Here is a 17,566-nt window from a genome sequence, read left to right as displayed (position 1 = left end):
AACATATCTCTAACTTAAACCTACAACTAATGACTCAAAAAAATGACAACAAAGAATGAACAAACAAATCAGACAGCAGAATATAAATTAAATGAAAGTGACTTAAATAGAAAAGCTACAAATAAAGAAAACTACAATTTAATACAAACAAATACCTTTATTTGAGGATAAAAAAGAAGAACAAATAAAATGGATTAAAGGTGTTATGTACTGGGCTCTTGTCACCACGTGGCTCTCCAGCAACCCAGACTTTAAGTCTCCTGTGCAGCAATTGGCTATCTCCAGGTGGCAATGGTTGATTCAAAACCTATTGGCTGCTGACTAGGGGCTAGACTATATATTGCGGCTAGTTGCAGACATTTCCCCAGTACAGTTCCAACACGAAATAAACAATGAGTTATCTTGTACTCAGCTTCGCATCTTCATTCCTGCACCAAAGAACCCGCTATTTAACAAAAGGACTGTCAGAAGAATCATCAAAACATGGGAGACAAAAACCTGATTCCTTACTTGCTTTGTCTTTTTTGTCCCCAATAACACTTACAAAAACACAACCAGGCTTAAAACATTGAGAGGGTCTATTTAACTGAAAAGTTTGGATATTTAAAGGTAATGAATTTTGAGAAAACTATGGCTGATAAGAGTGGTTTGAATACTGAGGGGAAATTAAGCTTCAGTAAGAATCTTGAAAACAAGACATATAATGATTTAATAAGATGAATTTTATAAATACAATGGAAATATGTTGATGTTATTATTATATGCATAAATACTAAAAATGTTTATATTCAACTTGGTTTGTACTGAAAATATTAAGAATTATATTTGTTTAATGTAGACAAAAGGAGAATATTACAGGAAGAAGAGAGGATCAAGAAATAAATTACCAACTTATTGATTAATTGTAGAAATTAATTACCATTGATTGTTTTAAATATATGAACCCAGACAACACACTCTTCACGAAGCACTAAAGATTGTTAAGTTTACTATAATCAGCCCAGTTCTTGAAGCAGAGATCTTACATCCATAGGTGGTCTTGCTGCTGCATGCTGGATCAGCAAAAGTTTCTGAGTGGTCTTCTAAGGCAGGGGTCTGCAACCTGTGCAGCCTGTTGGCCAGTGGGCCAAGGGAATGGCTGGCGAGTGTACATACATGTGTGTGCACCTCCCACTTGCACTAGCAACCCCTTTGCGCATGCGCATGAGTTCTAATGCTACCACCAGCATCACACAGTTGGTAGTGGCCCATTTGTGCAGGTGCGCAGTTGCTAGCAGCCCGTTTGCAGGCTGCCATCAGCACAAAAACATTTAAGTATTTTAATATAATATAACCTCAGATCAGTCTAAGATGATTAGCTGAGAATCAGTTTAAAAATTCAATAAAAATAAAAAGATCTAGCATACAGTAAACATATTATACTGGGTTAAAATAAATTATTTTACAGACCTCAAACCAATAGGATCATACTTGGCAGCTAATAACTGTATACTTGTTTTAATGGCAACAGGGAAATATTTTGTTGTTTGTTCTGCATTGGGTTTGTTTGTTTATTTATTTGACCAGGCAACTGATATAAAGTATAAAGTAATATATAAATCTAAGTGCTATTGCTATCATGAATAGAATTTTTGACTTATATTATTTAATGTGAGAACTTGTCTATGTATCACAGAGAACCAGGAGTCTTATGTCAATTTAATCATGCTTTTATGACATAGAGCACTGTTTCTTAACCTCAACAAGAATAGAATAGAATAGAATAGAATAGAATAGAATAGAATAGAATAGAATAGAATAGAATAGAATAGAATAGAATAGAATAGAATAGAATAGAATAGAATAGAAGCTGGAAGGGACCTTAGAGGTCTTCTAGTCCAGCCCCCTGCTCAAGCAGGAGAACTGTCTAGCCTCTCCAGTGATGGAGCACCCATGATTTCTGGAGGCAAGCTGTTCCACTGGTTAATTGTCCTCACTGTTAGTAACTTTCTCCTTAATTCCAGGTGGCTTTTCTTTTTGATCAGTTTCCAACCATTGCTTCTTGTCCTGCCCTCTGATGCTTTGGAGAATAGTTTGATGCCCTCTTCTTTGTGGCAGCCCCTCAAGTACTGGAATACTGCCATAGTGTCTCTCCTATTTCTTCTTTTCTTTAGACTAGCCAAACCCAAGTCCTGCAGCCATTCTTCACATGTTTTAGTCTCCAGGCCTTTGATCATCTTAGTTGCTCTTCTCTGATTTTTTTTCCAAACTGTCAACATCATTTTTGTGATACGGTGACCAAAATTGGCTGTAGTATTCCAAGTATAGTCTTACTAGGATTTACAAAGCGGTAATAATACTTTGTGTGATCTTGATTCTATGCATCTGTTTATACAACCCAGAATTGTATTAGCTTTTTTGCCTGCTGCTGCACACTGCTGGCTCATAGTCAAATGATCATCCACTAGGACTCCAGGGTCCCTCTCACAGTTGCTGTTTTTGACAGGTCTCACCCAATCTGTACTTGTACCTTTGATTTTTCCTGCCTAAATGTAAAATGTTGCTTTTCTCCACATTGAAACTCATTTTGTTGGATAGGGCCATTGTTCAAGTTGTTCAAGATTTTTTTGGATCTTGAGTTTGTCTTCTGGGGTGTTGGATACTCCTGCTAGTTTAGTGTCATCTGCAAATTTGATGAGTTCCCCTTCAATTCCCTCATCTAAGCCATTTATGAAGATATTGAAGAGTACTCGGCCTAAGATGGAACCTTGAGGTACCTCGTTGCTTACTTTTCTCCATGTGGATGTAGTGCCATTGAGGACTACTCATTGAGTACAGTTTACCAGTCAGCTACAGATCCATCTGGTGGTGATGTTGTCTATTCCGCTTTTTTCTAGCTTACCAAGGAATAGGTTGTGGTCTACTTTATCAAATGCCTTACTGAAATCTAAATATACTATGTCCACAGCATTTCGCTGGTCTACTAGTTTAGTCACTTTATCAAATGAAATAAGATCTGTTTTTAACAAACCCATACTGGCTACTAGTTATAACTTTATTTGCTTCTAGTTGTCCACAGATCTGTTTTTTGATTATCTTTTCTAGGATCTTCCCAGGTATTGATGTTAAACTGATTGGTCTGTAGGTTCCTAGGTCCGTTTTTTTTCCCTTTCTTAAAAATAGGAACTACTTTTCTAATCCTCAGGTATTTCTCCAGGATTTTTGAAAGATATGGTACAATGGTTCTGAGAAAACATCTGCTAGCTCCTTCAGAACTCTGGGATGTAGTTTGTCGAGTCTCCGTGATTTATATTCATCAAGGTTGGATAGATGTTGTCTTACCATTTTCCTGCTTATTTTAATTTTTGTTTCTAGTTTGTCTTTTGCAGTGGGTTTTTTGGTATGTTGGGCTGTTGTTTCTTTTTCTGCGAAGACTGATGCAAAGAATGAGCTAAGCAACTCTGCCCTTTCCCTGTTGCCTGTTATTTCCTTGCCATCTTCTATCTTTAGTGGACCTACAGTTTCTTTAACTTTTTTCTTGCTGTTAATATGTTGGAAGAAACGTTTTTTATTATCCTTGATTTCTGTTGCAAGTCTTTGCTCGTTCTGAGCCTTTGCTTTCCTGACTTCATCTTTGTATGTTCTGGCTGTCTGCTGATAATCAGCTTTAGTTATGTGCCCCTCTTTCCATTTTTTGTATTTGTCCTTTTTGTCTTTCAGTTTGTCAGAGATATTTTTGTGCAGCCATGCTGGTTTCTTCTTTAATTTCTTTAATTTTTCTTTTCCAGTGGTATTGTATTGATATAGGCTTTTATGATCACATTTTTCAGAGTTTCCCATGCTTCTTGGGTTGTTTTCCCCTTTAGGATTTTCATCATGGAATCTTTCCTAGGTTCTCTCTGAGTTTGTTAAAATCAGCTCTTTTGAAGTTTAAGACACTGGCTGGATTGTTTACTATTGCTAGTGTTTACATTATATTAAATTCTAGTATGACGTGGTCACTTTCACCCAAGGTTCTGGCAACTTCAACTCCCTTTATCACTTCTTCTCTATTAGTAAGAATTACGTCCAGTATAGCTTTATGTCTAGTTCTCTCCTCCATCTTTTGAATGACAAAGTTGTTGGCTAGGTTGGTTAGGAATCTGTAAGATATATGCATTCCAACTCTGAGAATTCTCTAGCCAGTATCCTGACTGGGGAATTATGAGAGTCAAAGTACACACATCTTAAAGTCATTGAGATTAAGAAACACTGCCATAGAGTATGTTTACTGGTGGATACTTAGTTTGATCACTGTGGGAAAATTTATATTCAGACAGTTATCAATAAACCTAAAGCTCCTTTGCTTTGCTTATACTTATAATTTTGTTTACAGAGGAGTAAATCTTTTATTGTCCCTTTATGATTACTTTAATAAACAACTTTAGCACTATTTGCCTGATATATTTATATAGAAAAATGTTTGGTTCATAACTTAAATAAGTGAAGTCTTCCACTATATCTGTCATTTGACAATAGTAAGTTTAAAGGTTAGTTAGAACTAGACTTCAGACACACATCAGTAATTATATGAGTAGTATGATAGAAATTATTTTTCTCTAAATGTGTGGGGCTTTTTGCATTATACAATTCTGCAACCTGTTAGGAAACAAGGAGCTATTTAGATAGGATACCGGTATATATAACTAGTCTCAATTTCCGCTGCTTAAGTTCACCAAGCTTTTTAAAGAACAAGTCAGAAAATTATTGGATAGCTCTTTATGAGTTCTTTGTAAATGCCTCTTTAATTTATTAAGTGTCATAGTCTCTGTTCAAATAATTATCTAACAAATAACAGAGAAAGGTCATTTCTCATCACTGTTAAGAATACTTGTGAAGCTAAATGTTAGGTAACTGTCAACATACTTTCTTGTCTTGTATGTCCTTTGAAAAACAGCTCTACATATAGCTATGGCATCTTCAGCTTTTCTTTTGACAGCTGTCAGAAACCACCCAACAGGACAGTTTTTGTGATGTTGTTGCATAGGCTTTGTAGACCCCAAGACTGAATACCTGCAGAATTCCAACTGGAGAGTACTAAAATAATGAGCCAAAAAATAACTGAAATGAAGCAGTCTAAAGCTTATACAAAACTCAAGAACCAGATGACAAAACAATGTTTCTGAAGATATAATTATCATATTTTCAAATTTAAAGAAAATGAGAAAGCTATTGACACATTCTTTTAGTTGTTATTCTAATTAGCTTTTAAAAACATGATAAAAGACAAACACAAGCAAGAGTTGACTCCAGAGTCGATATTTTAATGGGATGAGAATTTGATTGATTTTATGACTTCTCTATTCTTGATTGCATGCAATTATTTTCATGAAAGCCCAGTAAAAGAAATTTGCTTTGGCTGAGCTACTGTATGTCCCAGACATAAATCCTTGCCTTAGTTCAGCTTTTCCTAACTGCTCATAAAATGCTGCAGCTGATAAAACACAAGTAGAAGTAAGTTGCTTTTGGCTCTCACTTCCACTACAGCATCTCAGAGATAAGATCACAAATGCATCTCCTCTGTTCCTTCCTACTTTGTGCTTCCTGCTTGCTTAATAAAATGAAGCACCAGGCTGCAAAATGTTTAAAAATAGGTTTCTGAAACTACTAGAAGCTTAGGCCTGTGCAAATTCTGCTAGCTGTGTAAGTAACTAAGTGCCCTTGCTACAGCTACTGACCATTTAGAGGTTTATTCAGTCCTCTAAATCAGAGGTCTCCAATCTTTCCGAGCTCATGGACCAAAGAGAAGGAGAGCAGCTTCAAGATTGGCATATGTGCGCATGCACAGGGCCGTGCACACTGGCACTGCACTAGCAGCCCCTTTTGTGCATGTGGCATGCGCTGGTGCCATGTGCATGCGTGAACAGCCACACACACCTCATGGCAGCTAGCAGCCCTGTTAGCACATGCACAAATGGGCCACACAACTCACCCGGGCTAGCAGCCCCATTCATGCATGCGCAAATGGGCTGCAGACACCCACTCCACGCTAGCATCCCCATTCGCAAACAGGTCCCCAGGCACTAGTGTGAGTGGGGGAATGCGTGCCCACACCTGCGTGTATCGGCCAGCCATTTGCACAGGCTGCTGGCCAAGAGCCCACGGCCCAGGACTGGGCTGCAGCCCATAGGTTGGGGACCCCTGCTCTAAATGCCTACTAGCTGCAGGCCTTGATTCCTGGGGAATGGAACTGAAACAGGATATTACTTGAAACTCTTGACCAAGCTCTGTCAAGGATTGTGTGGGATACTGGTTACAAATAGCTAATGTAAAAAGTTCTTAGTTATTCCGATTGTGCATATGTTTTTCTTTACCTTTTTGTTTTACTCCACCTCCTTTACAATTGGTTTAGATTTATATGAACCTTCAGAACTTGACTTGGTGTTTGTCTTATCCAGGTATTTGAAAGGAAAAAATAATGTTCTTCTTTTGTTTTTTTAAGAAAAAGAACACCTCCAAAAGAACACCCAGGCTTCATGGCAAGTTGAACTTGAAAATTTTCCATATCCCAACCCCCAACTACTTGCCCGTAACTATGGTAATATATTCCAACATCAAGCTTGTTAGGTGAGTAGACAGAGAGTCATTAGAATATAAATGTTCCAATTCCTAAATCCTTTACCCTAGGTGGGTTGTTAAGTGTGGCTTCTCTGGTGAACCTGTGAAGTGGCCTTAATCTTCCTGGGGACTGATGAAAGAGCTGCATAAAAAAATAGGGGACAGGTTGTGTCTGAAGCCTCCAACTCTACTGAGGGAAGAATTTTTCACTCTTGCGATGGAGGAATCCATTTATGCCAAACTAGGGTTCAACTTAGGCTGTTCTGTCTCATCCAAGATAACAGCCTTCAGGCACCAGAGCAAGAATCATAAGGAGTTAGCCAAGTTGCAAATCAAGGTTTTGTCTTTTTGGTTTTTTGTAATATCTTTATTAAGTTTCAACATCAAATATTAAAATACAAACTAACACAGAGGAAAAAGGAAAAGGGAATAACAAAACAATTAAAAGTGACAAAAATATGCATCAAATATAACAATAATGACCTTCAATTTTATTTAATACAGAGATAATAGCAGAACAACCACTTCTCTCTAAGCAAACCACCCATCTATAAAATATCAGTTTACAAAAACAGTATTCATAAAATATTCTTCTTTTAATTTCATATAGGTAAAGGTAAAGGTTCCCCCGCACATGCGTGCTAGTCATTTCCAACTTTAGGGGCCGGTGCTCATCTCCTTTTCAAAGTCGAATTTAATTTAATTTCATATAAAACATAGTAAATTATCAAATGTGGATAACCTTATATTTAAAAAACTACAATATTTCTCCAGTCAAACCTAGTCTAATCTTCAAATCTCAAAGTCAAAAGTTGATTCTTTTCTTTATCTTGTAGGAAATCTAACAATGGTTACCAGGTCATTTGAAATTTAATCAAATTATTGTTAAAGTGTTAATTTTGTCATCTCAGTTAGCTCCATTAATTTCAAAGCCGATTCCTGTGTTGCTGATATATTTTCTTATTTCTATCTTATAACAACCTTGCCACCAATGTCATATATATATAAAAGACCCATGTTTCAGATCCAAGTTGTTTATATATGAGCTAATATAGAGGCCAGGAAGTGGCCTTACCTAGTCAACCTTAGTCAGTGGTGGGATTCAGCTGGTTTGCACCACTTTGGCAGAACCGGTAGCTAATTTTTTGTTGCCCAGGCCCAAAATGGACTTCCAGAAGCGGCATCAAACTGGTTGTTCACATATTTGAATCCCACCTTGGTTGATATTAAAAGGCTAAGGAGGATGGGGCCTAGTTACTTTCTGGATGGAAAGGCATGGGGAAATCCTAAGACTATAGGATAGAATGTGAAGTTAAAGGGGAGGAAATGAAGAAACTCCAGAAGAATGCAATCACATCTTTTCTATTGATGGTAAGAAAATCACATAGATACGTAGTAATGAGCTCAACTGAAAGGAGATTTTATTATTTACTTTTACATAAATGAAAAATAATACAAGAGGAAGAAGAGAGGATGAAGAATATTTGAAAACAGAACTTAATATTGGAGACTGAAACAAGGACTATATATGTCTTTTATCACCTTTCCTGCTTGAAATACAGTCTTAAATAAAGGCTTGGATGTATCCTATACATTCTCTCCTAAATGAATGGTAAATATATCAGTAAGAGTGAAGGCAGAGAACACTGCAAATACAGGACCTTAGGTATATGTAGTGGCATAAATGTGTAGTTTAGCTTTAGAGCAGTGTGATTGCTAATACTGTTTAATTCCAATTATGTGTCAATTTTGCATATATTCATTTTAAAGTCCTTTCTATCTTGCTCATGTATCAAAAAGATATTTTCTCTAAAATATCAATATAAAATTCTAAATGAAAATAGTACTAATATGGTGATTCAAAATACATATTTTCTTCTTTTTCCTCCTTCTCTTTGTCTAGGAATAGCCACCTAAGTACTTTGAAGGCTGTCGGTGCACCACTGAAACTGGAATCATGGTGCCTTTAGAAGTAATGGGATACAACAACATCTCCAATGGACAATGTGCACTACTACATCATGTTGTTTGAGATGCAGCAATGTTTTATGGATACCTGATGCAACCATTACCTGTTTTAAAAGCTTACTATTATTATGATTATGATTAGGCAATTCCTTTGGAAGGTTTCACAACATAGCATGCATCAGAAAGGGTAACTGTTCTGATCAGTCAAGGAGGGCAAACCCACAGCATGTCATATTGTTTATTTGGCCAGGTTTCCTCTGTTTCTAAATCTGAAATTCTAACAGCTCAGTCTAATTGTCCAATAATTTTTGCTATTTTCTTTTTGTGTTCCTCTCATTTCCTTAAATGATACAACAAATTACTGCCAAACAAATGTATATGTTAGGAAAAACAAATTGTACTGGTAGCTACTAATAACCTACTTTTTATTGTGTGTGTGTGTGTAATATAATAATGATACTATCTACACAATATGTGTGTCAGTATTATATTTTAGAAGGGACGCGGTGGCTCAGTGGGTTAGGATGCTGAGCTTGTCGATCAGAAGGTCGGCAGTTTGGTGGGTCGAATCCCGAGTGCTGCGTAGCAGAGTGAGCGCCTGTTACTCGTCCCAGCTTCTGCCAACCTAGCAGTTCGAAAGCACATAAAAATGCAAATAGGGACCACTACGGTGGGAAGGTAAGATCGTTCCATGCGCCTTTGGTGTCTAGCCATGCTGGCCACATGACCATGGAGACGTCCTCAGACAAGCGCTGGCTCTTTGGCTTTGAAACGGAGATGATCACCGGCCCCTAGAGTTGGAAATGACTAGCACGCATGTGCGGGGGAACCTTTACCTTTACCTTTTATTATATTTTATTAAAACTTTTTGTTTTGTTCATATCTTTCTATTTCATGCACAGTAATACAATTACAAATGGCAGAAAAAATTAATTAATAAATTATAGCAAATGTGTCATAGTATGTGAATTCATTTTAAGGTTTAAACATATTTATTGATAATTCTTATTTTATGAAATTTATATTTTCTAAAATATAAAAAAGTGTCAATTTTGTCGTCTCAGTTACTCTTATTAATTTCAAAACCCATTCCTATGTTGTGGATATATATTCTTCTTTCTATGTTATAACAACCTTGCCACCAATGTCATATATAAAAAACAAAGACCCATGTTTCAGATCCAAGTTGTTTACATATGAACTAATATAGAGACCAGGAAGTGGCCCTACCTAGTCAACCTTAGTTAATATTAAAAGGCTAAGGAGGATGGGGCCTAGTTACTTTCTGGATGGAAAGGCATGGGAAATCCTAAGACTATAGGATAGAATGTGAAGTTAAAGGGGGGGGGAAGAAGAAACTCCAGAAGAACGCAATCACATCTTTTCTATTGATGGTAAGAAAACCATATAGATATATAGTAATGAGCTCAACTGAAAGGAGATTTTATATTTATATTTATATATCATTTTTAAGGTTTGCACATATTTATTGATAATTCTTATTTTATAAAATTTATATTTTCTAAAATTCTGATTTTATTCTATGGCCATAAACATTTCATTCTCAAATAGAAATGATTAAGTCTTTAGTTTTAATATATAATATATTTACATCCATGCCAATTAGAGTGCCATTTCATTCATACATTATATGATAATATAAAATAGAAATCTGTTCTAATGAATATTATTTGTTTTCCAGAATGATTTAGTAATAGCTCTAGCACTGACATATCTAATGAAGTTAAAAAGAAAAGTGCATGATGGAGAAAAAGTGAAAACAGTTCCTTAATGTCATATGTAAAAATAGTAAACTTTACTCAAAACAAAGCTTGCTCAGAACTGGCATTTGGGTGCTGATTGTCAAAGCAAAACCACTTATAAAAATAAAGAGTAAATGCCATTTCAAGTGAAATAATGGATGATATTTTTTTTACTTTTTTTGGAGCTGGTGATGCATTGTAATTGGCAGCTCTTCTGGTGTTGCCTGGTGCAGAGACCTTCCTGTTCAATGAACAAATGCCACATTTACATGTCTGATCAGCATTAGCATGCCTACCTTTCTTGAACAGTCTTTGTTTAAAAAAGAATAGTCCTGGCATGTTGTCCAAATTAATTTATTAAGCGACTTTAATCACATAATGACAAAAGTGCAGAATTTTTATAAGATTCTTGACTAAGCAGAAAGAATAATTTGGGGGTTGAAATAACTAAGATATCAAAAACAGGCAGCTGAGGTGGATAATATTGTCTTTGCTTTAAAAGAATTACTCGGTAATAAATCCCCAATATAATTTATGCCAACAAGTAGGGTGCATTATACAAAGCCTAATACTGGGAATGTATGTATAATGGGCAAGCCAGTTTTAAAGAAAATTCAGACCTAGCTGAAAAGAATGTAAGTACTGTCTGTCATAATATGTACATTTTTTATTTAAAAAAATAATAAAATAAAACAAAATGTATTTATTTACGAAAATTTACAGCATATGGTTGTCCAACTCACTCTTAGTGACTCTAGGCAGTTTCAAAAGATAAAACCCAATCTAAAAATAATAAAAAAGCAATAATCCCCAAGCCCCTGGGAACATCAATCAAATAGCAATTTGATAGGTGTCATCCCATTGTCAGATCCCCAAGTCGGTTGGCAAAATCAGGTATTCAGGGTGTTGCAAAAGAGTGTCAGAATAGGGGGCAATCTTATCTCCACAGGGATGATGTTCCACAGGGAGAAAGCTACCATAGAGAAAGCTCTTCTTCTTGGTCCTGCTAGATAGACCTCCTTAGGAGAGTGGATCCATAGTAATCCTTGCCTCCCTATTCTGGTGGGTTGGGAGGTTGTGACTGGGAAAAGATACTCCACAAATAACTTGGTCCCAAACCATATAGGGCTTTGAGGTGACTACCAGCACCTTGAATTGGACCTGAAAACAAATCAGCAGCTAATGCAGCTCCTGCAGGAAACGTGACACATGCACATCTATGCCTGCACAAAAGCATGTGGATCACTACATTTTGAACCAATTGAAGCTTCTGGATATTTTTCAAGGGCAGCCCCATGTAGAGCACAATGCAAAAGTCAGGATAGGAGGTGATTAGAATGTGGGTGACTGTGACCAGGGATTGTTGATCCAGGAAAGGCATAAGTGGTGTACAACTGCAGCTGCACAAAGGCCCTTCTGGCCACAATGGTCATCTGCTCCTCAAGCAAGAGTCATGAACCCAGGAGAACCCCCAGATTATGCACCAGGCTTGCATACAGCCCAAATGTGGCAATTCTCCATAGGCAAAGAACCCCAAACCCAGATCTATTTCAACTTGCCCAAGTTCAGCTTCAGCCCATTGCTCCCCATCCAGCCCTTAACAGCTTCCAAGCACTTCAAGAAGAAGGTCACAGCATCACTTAACTCACCAAGTCAAATAGTTGGATGTCATCAACATATTGATATAGACAGCAGGGGCATTGCAAAAAATAAATCTGATCCTCCATGAACAATGTTAAGGAAGAGCAAATCATGATGAGCATAAGCTTTTGGTAGGACTATCTGTAGCATTTTCTAAAAGGCCCTTGTTCCCTTTTTGCTCTTGGGTGTCCTTGGGTGATTCTTGTAAACATAACTGATATTTTTGAATGCATTCTACATGTTATATTTGTACAATATTCTTGTAAATGAAGTATTGGTTAATAAAAGTTTGCTGAATCTACCTTTGCAAATATATCTATCAATGGGTAAAAACTTTTGGGACATGAGATTTTAAAATTACTGGTGGCTAAACATGGAATAAAACCCCAAATTTAACCAGAAACATCAATCATCCATCAATTTATTTGCAATAAGACCAAATCCAATAAAAAGAATAACATAAATACAACAAATAAAAATACATTTTAAGTTGCAAGAAAATCCTAATGCAATTTGCAGCTAACAATTAGTAGAATGAGGGAAGAATTATATGGTTTAAGAATTTTACAGCCTTAGAGATTTCTGAAGAGTGAACATCCAGAGAAAGGATAACAGCCTTCTATTGCAATGGCAATTAGAGTTCTTAAAAAGTGTAAGTATTAAACTTGATTGTCTCTGAATGTACAATGGACATTGTAATAGCTTGCATGATACAGATCCTACTTCCAAATGTGAACAGAAAACAAGTTTGGCTTTCATATAACAGTCTTATTTATTTATTTATTTATTTATTTATTTATTTATTTATTTATTTATTTATTTATTTATTTATTTATTTATTTATTTATTTATTTATTTATTTATTATGGGACTTATATGCCGCCCTATCTCCCGAAGGACTCAGGGCAGAAAATACAATGATACAAAAGTTTAAAAGAATTAAATTAACAGCCCCAATAAAATAAATTAAAATTGAGGTTAAAAATTAAAAAACATTTTAAAATCCCTGTCATCAGTCCAGGTCAGCCTGATGGAAAAGAAGTGTTTTAAGGCCACAGCGAAAGGACCGGAGATCTGGGGCCATCTGGAGCTCAAGGGGAAGTTGGTTCCATAGGGCTGGTGCTCCCACAGAGAAGGCCCTCCCCCTGGGGGTCGCCAGCTGACATTGTCTAGCCGACGGCACCCTGACCAGGCCCTCTGTGTGAGCATACTGGACGATGGGAGATCGTTCCCGGCAGCAGACGTTCCTGCAAATATCCCGGGCCTAAGCCATGTAGGGCTTTAAAGGTAAGTATCAGCACCTTAAATTTCACCCGGAAGACAACCGGTAACCAATGCAGCTCACACAGGAGGGGTGTAATATGGGAGTATCGGGATGCTCCCATCACTACCCGCACAGCCGCATTCTGCACCAGCTGGAGCCTCCGGGTGGTCTTCAAGGGCAGCCCCATGTAGAGAGCATTGCAGTAATCTATATGGGAGGCTTACATATCTACCTACTGGATATTGCTTAACAGGTAGTGCTCCAATTCGGGCCATAGTAAATAGTCTCCTATGTGGCAGATGTAAGATGTTAAAATAAATATCTAGGGACAGATCAGATAGGATGAGTGATTGTGCTACAAAAGTAATTGGAACTTTGACACTCTCATTTTGGATATCAAGATCCCAGACCATCTACATTAGTTCAGCCAGGATTTTATCAAGTCTCAAAGCAGATAGTGTTGACAGGATAATACAATAATATGCCAAATCATCATTAATTTGTCTTCTTAGGTGGAAAAGAACCTGTCCAGCAAAGTGACTTGTTTCAGCTAGAATCTAAGACAATAAATTTTAATCAGTCCCAAAGGGAAATGCAGCCTAATTCTAGATACGTTCAAGCTCTGTCAGTTGAATAAGGAACTTATAGTAAGATTCTCAAAAATTTTGAAAATCAGCTAGAAGATTTCTTATAAATACATAAGTTAGAAGGTTAAAAAATACTAGTATTACTAATACTTATTATTTACGGTCAATATCTAGATATCTAGAATTCTGCACAATCAGATAAAGAAGAAGAAAAAAAACTTCTAATATAAAATTATTTCAGAAATTAATGAAGTAACTTATTCCTTATCCAGGCAGCATACATTAAGAGAATCAAAAGTAAACAAATAATCATCTTGTAAAAGTTCAAATCAAGCAAAATGTAGTAATCCCTTTGGAGATTTGTAGAGACAAGTTGACTAATATGAAGGGTTTAGCCTCCTCATCCAGTCTGGTTAAATAAGAACATGTCATACAGGTAGTCCTCGACTTACAACAGTTCATTTAGTGACCGTTTAAAATTACAACGGCACTGAAAAAAGTGACATGACCATTTGCCACACTTATGACCATTGCAGCCCCCCCCCCGTGGCCATGTGATCAAAATTTGGACACTTGGCAACTGGTTCATATTTAAGATGGTTGCTGTGATCACCTTTTGCAACTTTCTTACAAGCAAAATCAATGGGGAAGGCAGATTCACTTAACAACCATGTTACTAGCTTAACAATAAAGGTCATAAAATGTAGCAAAATTCAGTTAGCAAATTTTCACTTAGCAACAGAAATTCTGGGCTCAGTTGTGGTCATAATTCGAGTGCTAGCTATATTGCCAAACTTGAATAAAAATGGATAACATAGTAAAACATGGGGAATGTATTGTCCCCTTATAAATGGGCACATCATTATATCCCTTTCTAAAAGTATAGGTGGCAAGACATTAAGCATGACTAGGAAAAAAGTATGGAGATGGTATCTTCATAGAATAGAATAGAGCTGGAAGGGACCATGGAGGTCTTCTAGTCCAGCCCCCTGCTCAAGCAGGAGAACCTAAACCATCTCAGACAGGTGAATGTCTAGTCTCTTCTTAAAATCCTCCAATGATGGAGCGCCCCTGATTTCTGAAGACAAGTTGTTCCACTGGTTAATTGTCCTCACTGTTAGGAAGTTTCTCCTTACCTAGGTTGCTTCTCTCTTTGATCAGTTTCCAACCATTGTTTCTTGTCCTTCCCTCTGGTGTTCTAGTTAACGTGACCCCCTCCTTCCTTGTGGCAGTCCCTAAGATACTGTAATACTGCTATCATGTCTCCCCTATTTCTTCTTTTCTTTAGACTAGCCAGTCCTGCAGCCATTCTTCATATGTTTTAGCCTCCAGCCTTTGATCATCTTAGTTGCTCTTCACTGAATTTTTCCAAACTATCAACATCTTTTTTGTGAAATTGGCTGTGGTATTCCAGGTGTGGTCTAACTAGGGTTTTATAAAACAGTAATAATACTTTGTGTGATCTTGATTCTATGCCTCTGTTTATACAACCCAGGATTGTATTAGCTTTTTTGCCTGCTGCTGCACACTGCTGGCTCATAGTCAAGGGATCATCCACTAGGACTTCAAAGTCCCTCTCACAGTTGCTGTTTTTGAGCTAGGTCTCACCCAATCTGTACTTGTACCTTTGATTTTTCCTGCCTAAATGTAAAATGTTGCTTTTCTCCACATTGAATCTCATTTTGTTGGATAGGGCCATTGTTTGTCAAGATCTTTTTGGATCCTAAGTTTGTCTTCTGGGGTGTTGGATACTCCTGTCAGTTTAGTGTCATCTGCAAATTTGATGAGTTCCCCTTCAATTCCCTCATCTAAGACATTTTTGAAGATATTGAAGAGTACTGGGCCTAAGATGAAACTTTGTGGTACCCCACTGCTTAGTTCTCTCCATGTGGATGTAGTGCCGTTGAGGACTACTCATCGAGTACAGTTTGCCAGCCAGCTACAGGTCCATCTGGTGGTGATGTTGTCTATTCCACCTTTTTCTAGCTTACCAAGGAATAGGTTGTGGTCTACTTTATCAAATGCCTTACTGAAATCTAAGTATACAATGTCCACAGCATTTCGCTGGTCTACTAGTTTAGTCACTTTATCAAAGAATGAAATAAGATTGGTTTGGCATGATATGTTTTAACAAACCTGTGCTGGCTACTAGTATCATATAAAGTAATTTATTTATATTATGGTAAAATGCAATTTTAAGAAATGAATACTGTTAAGTCGTGGGCTCTTGGGTGCAGGAAGGAAGACATGAGGCTGAGTACAAGATAACACATACTTTATTCTTGCTAGAACTGTACTGGAACTTGGGCTGCAACCAGCCACAATATATAGTCTAGCCCCTAGGCGGCAGCCAATAGGTTTGAACCCACTCTTGCCATCTAGGGCTAACCAATTGCAGGACCGGAGACAGCTAGTCTGGGTTGCTGGAGAGCTGTTAGCTGCTCCAGCAATGCATGTGGTGTAACACCACAAGCCCAATACATAACAAATACTATACATGTTTTCTTTGCAGATTGCATGTTGAAAAGTTGCAGTGTTGCAATGTGTAGAATCCTGCTGAGCAAAACTCCCCCACTTTATTTGATTAGTCCATCTTCATTTAATCTGGTACCCTCCAACTGATGTGGATTTCAGCTTTCCAAATTGTCAGACTAGAAGGCTAATGGATAACACCAAATTGTTTTAACTTTTTGGTAGCTAGCTAGGCTCTGAGCCACCATTATTTCATCAGTGTTCTTGGCATTTGAACAGAGTAGAATATTTTTCCATTTCAGGAATTAGCTTTACATGAGTGATTTGGACTAACAAGAGCAACACCCAGTGCCAATGTAATGTAATGAGATGAGAAAGTATGTTCAGTGAGGCAAGAGTTCAATCACAGATATTTCATTGATGGTATTTGCACAATATAGCTCAGAAAGTAAACCTACCTTTGGAATTCTGGAAAAACAGACCCAGTAAAAGAGAGAAGAAACAATATTATTTGACTGTTTACCCTAAAAATGAGTAGAATTAAATAATGCGTGGTCAAACACTTCAGCCCTAATAATGGCTGAAGAGAAGAAATCGCATTCAGGCTAATTCCACACAATTAACACTTTTCAAGTCCAGATATTATCACTTTAAATGTAGAATTACTTGCTTAAATGTTTCAGTTCAGAGAAATTTTCTTGGCCAGCTTATATTACAAAACTAGAGAAATTTGCACATCCATTGTCATTACTATAACAAGCAAAGTGACCTTTCAATGCATTCCCATAAATTCAAAATAATTTGTTCTTGAAAGTTCAAATTTGTCATGCAGTTAATCTTGAATGAAGATAAGGGAAGTTTTAACCATTTTTTTAAAGTTTTAATATTTAAGTTCAGTAATATTTGCTGCAAACTTATAAACTATGAATTTTTATTACATATTTTATTTGTAAATTTTTTATACCATTTCAATCATTGTATATAAAATCTACAAAAAATATAATACTATAGTACTTATAAAACAGTCATAAAACAATTATAATACAATACCATGCATAGTCCCAGACTCTACTGAGATATTCCTTTTTTCCCTAAAAGATCTGGACTAAAAAGGGTATTACATATTTTTGGAAAATCAGGAGGAAAAGGGCCATTTTGGGTACATGGTGTCAACAGGAAATGAAGAACAAGGAATTTTAGATTCTATGTTGCTTTTCTGTGAAATATTGCATTGGATGGACAGAATCTATCTTATGAATGAAGTCACTGCGACCAGAGATTTTGTCTTCTGAGTT

The sequence above is a fragment of the Vipera ursinii genome (genome assembly GCF_947247035.1).
Source record: "Vipera ursinii genome assembly, chromosome: 6".
Lineage (NCBI taxonomy): Eukaryota > Metazoa > Chordata > Lepidosauria > Squamata > Viperidae > Vipera > Vipera ursinii.
This window is presented reverse-complemented; position numbering follows the sequence as displayed.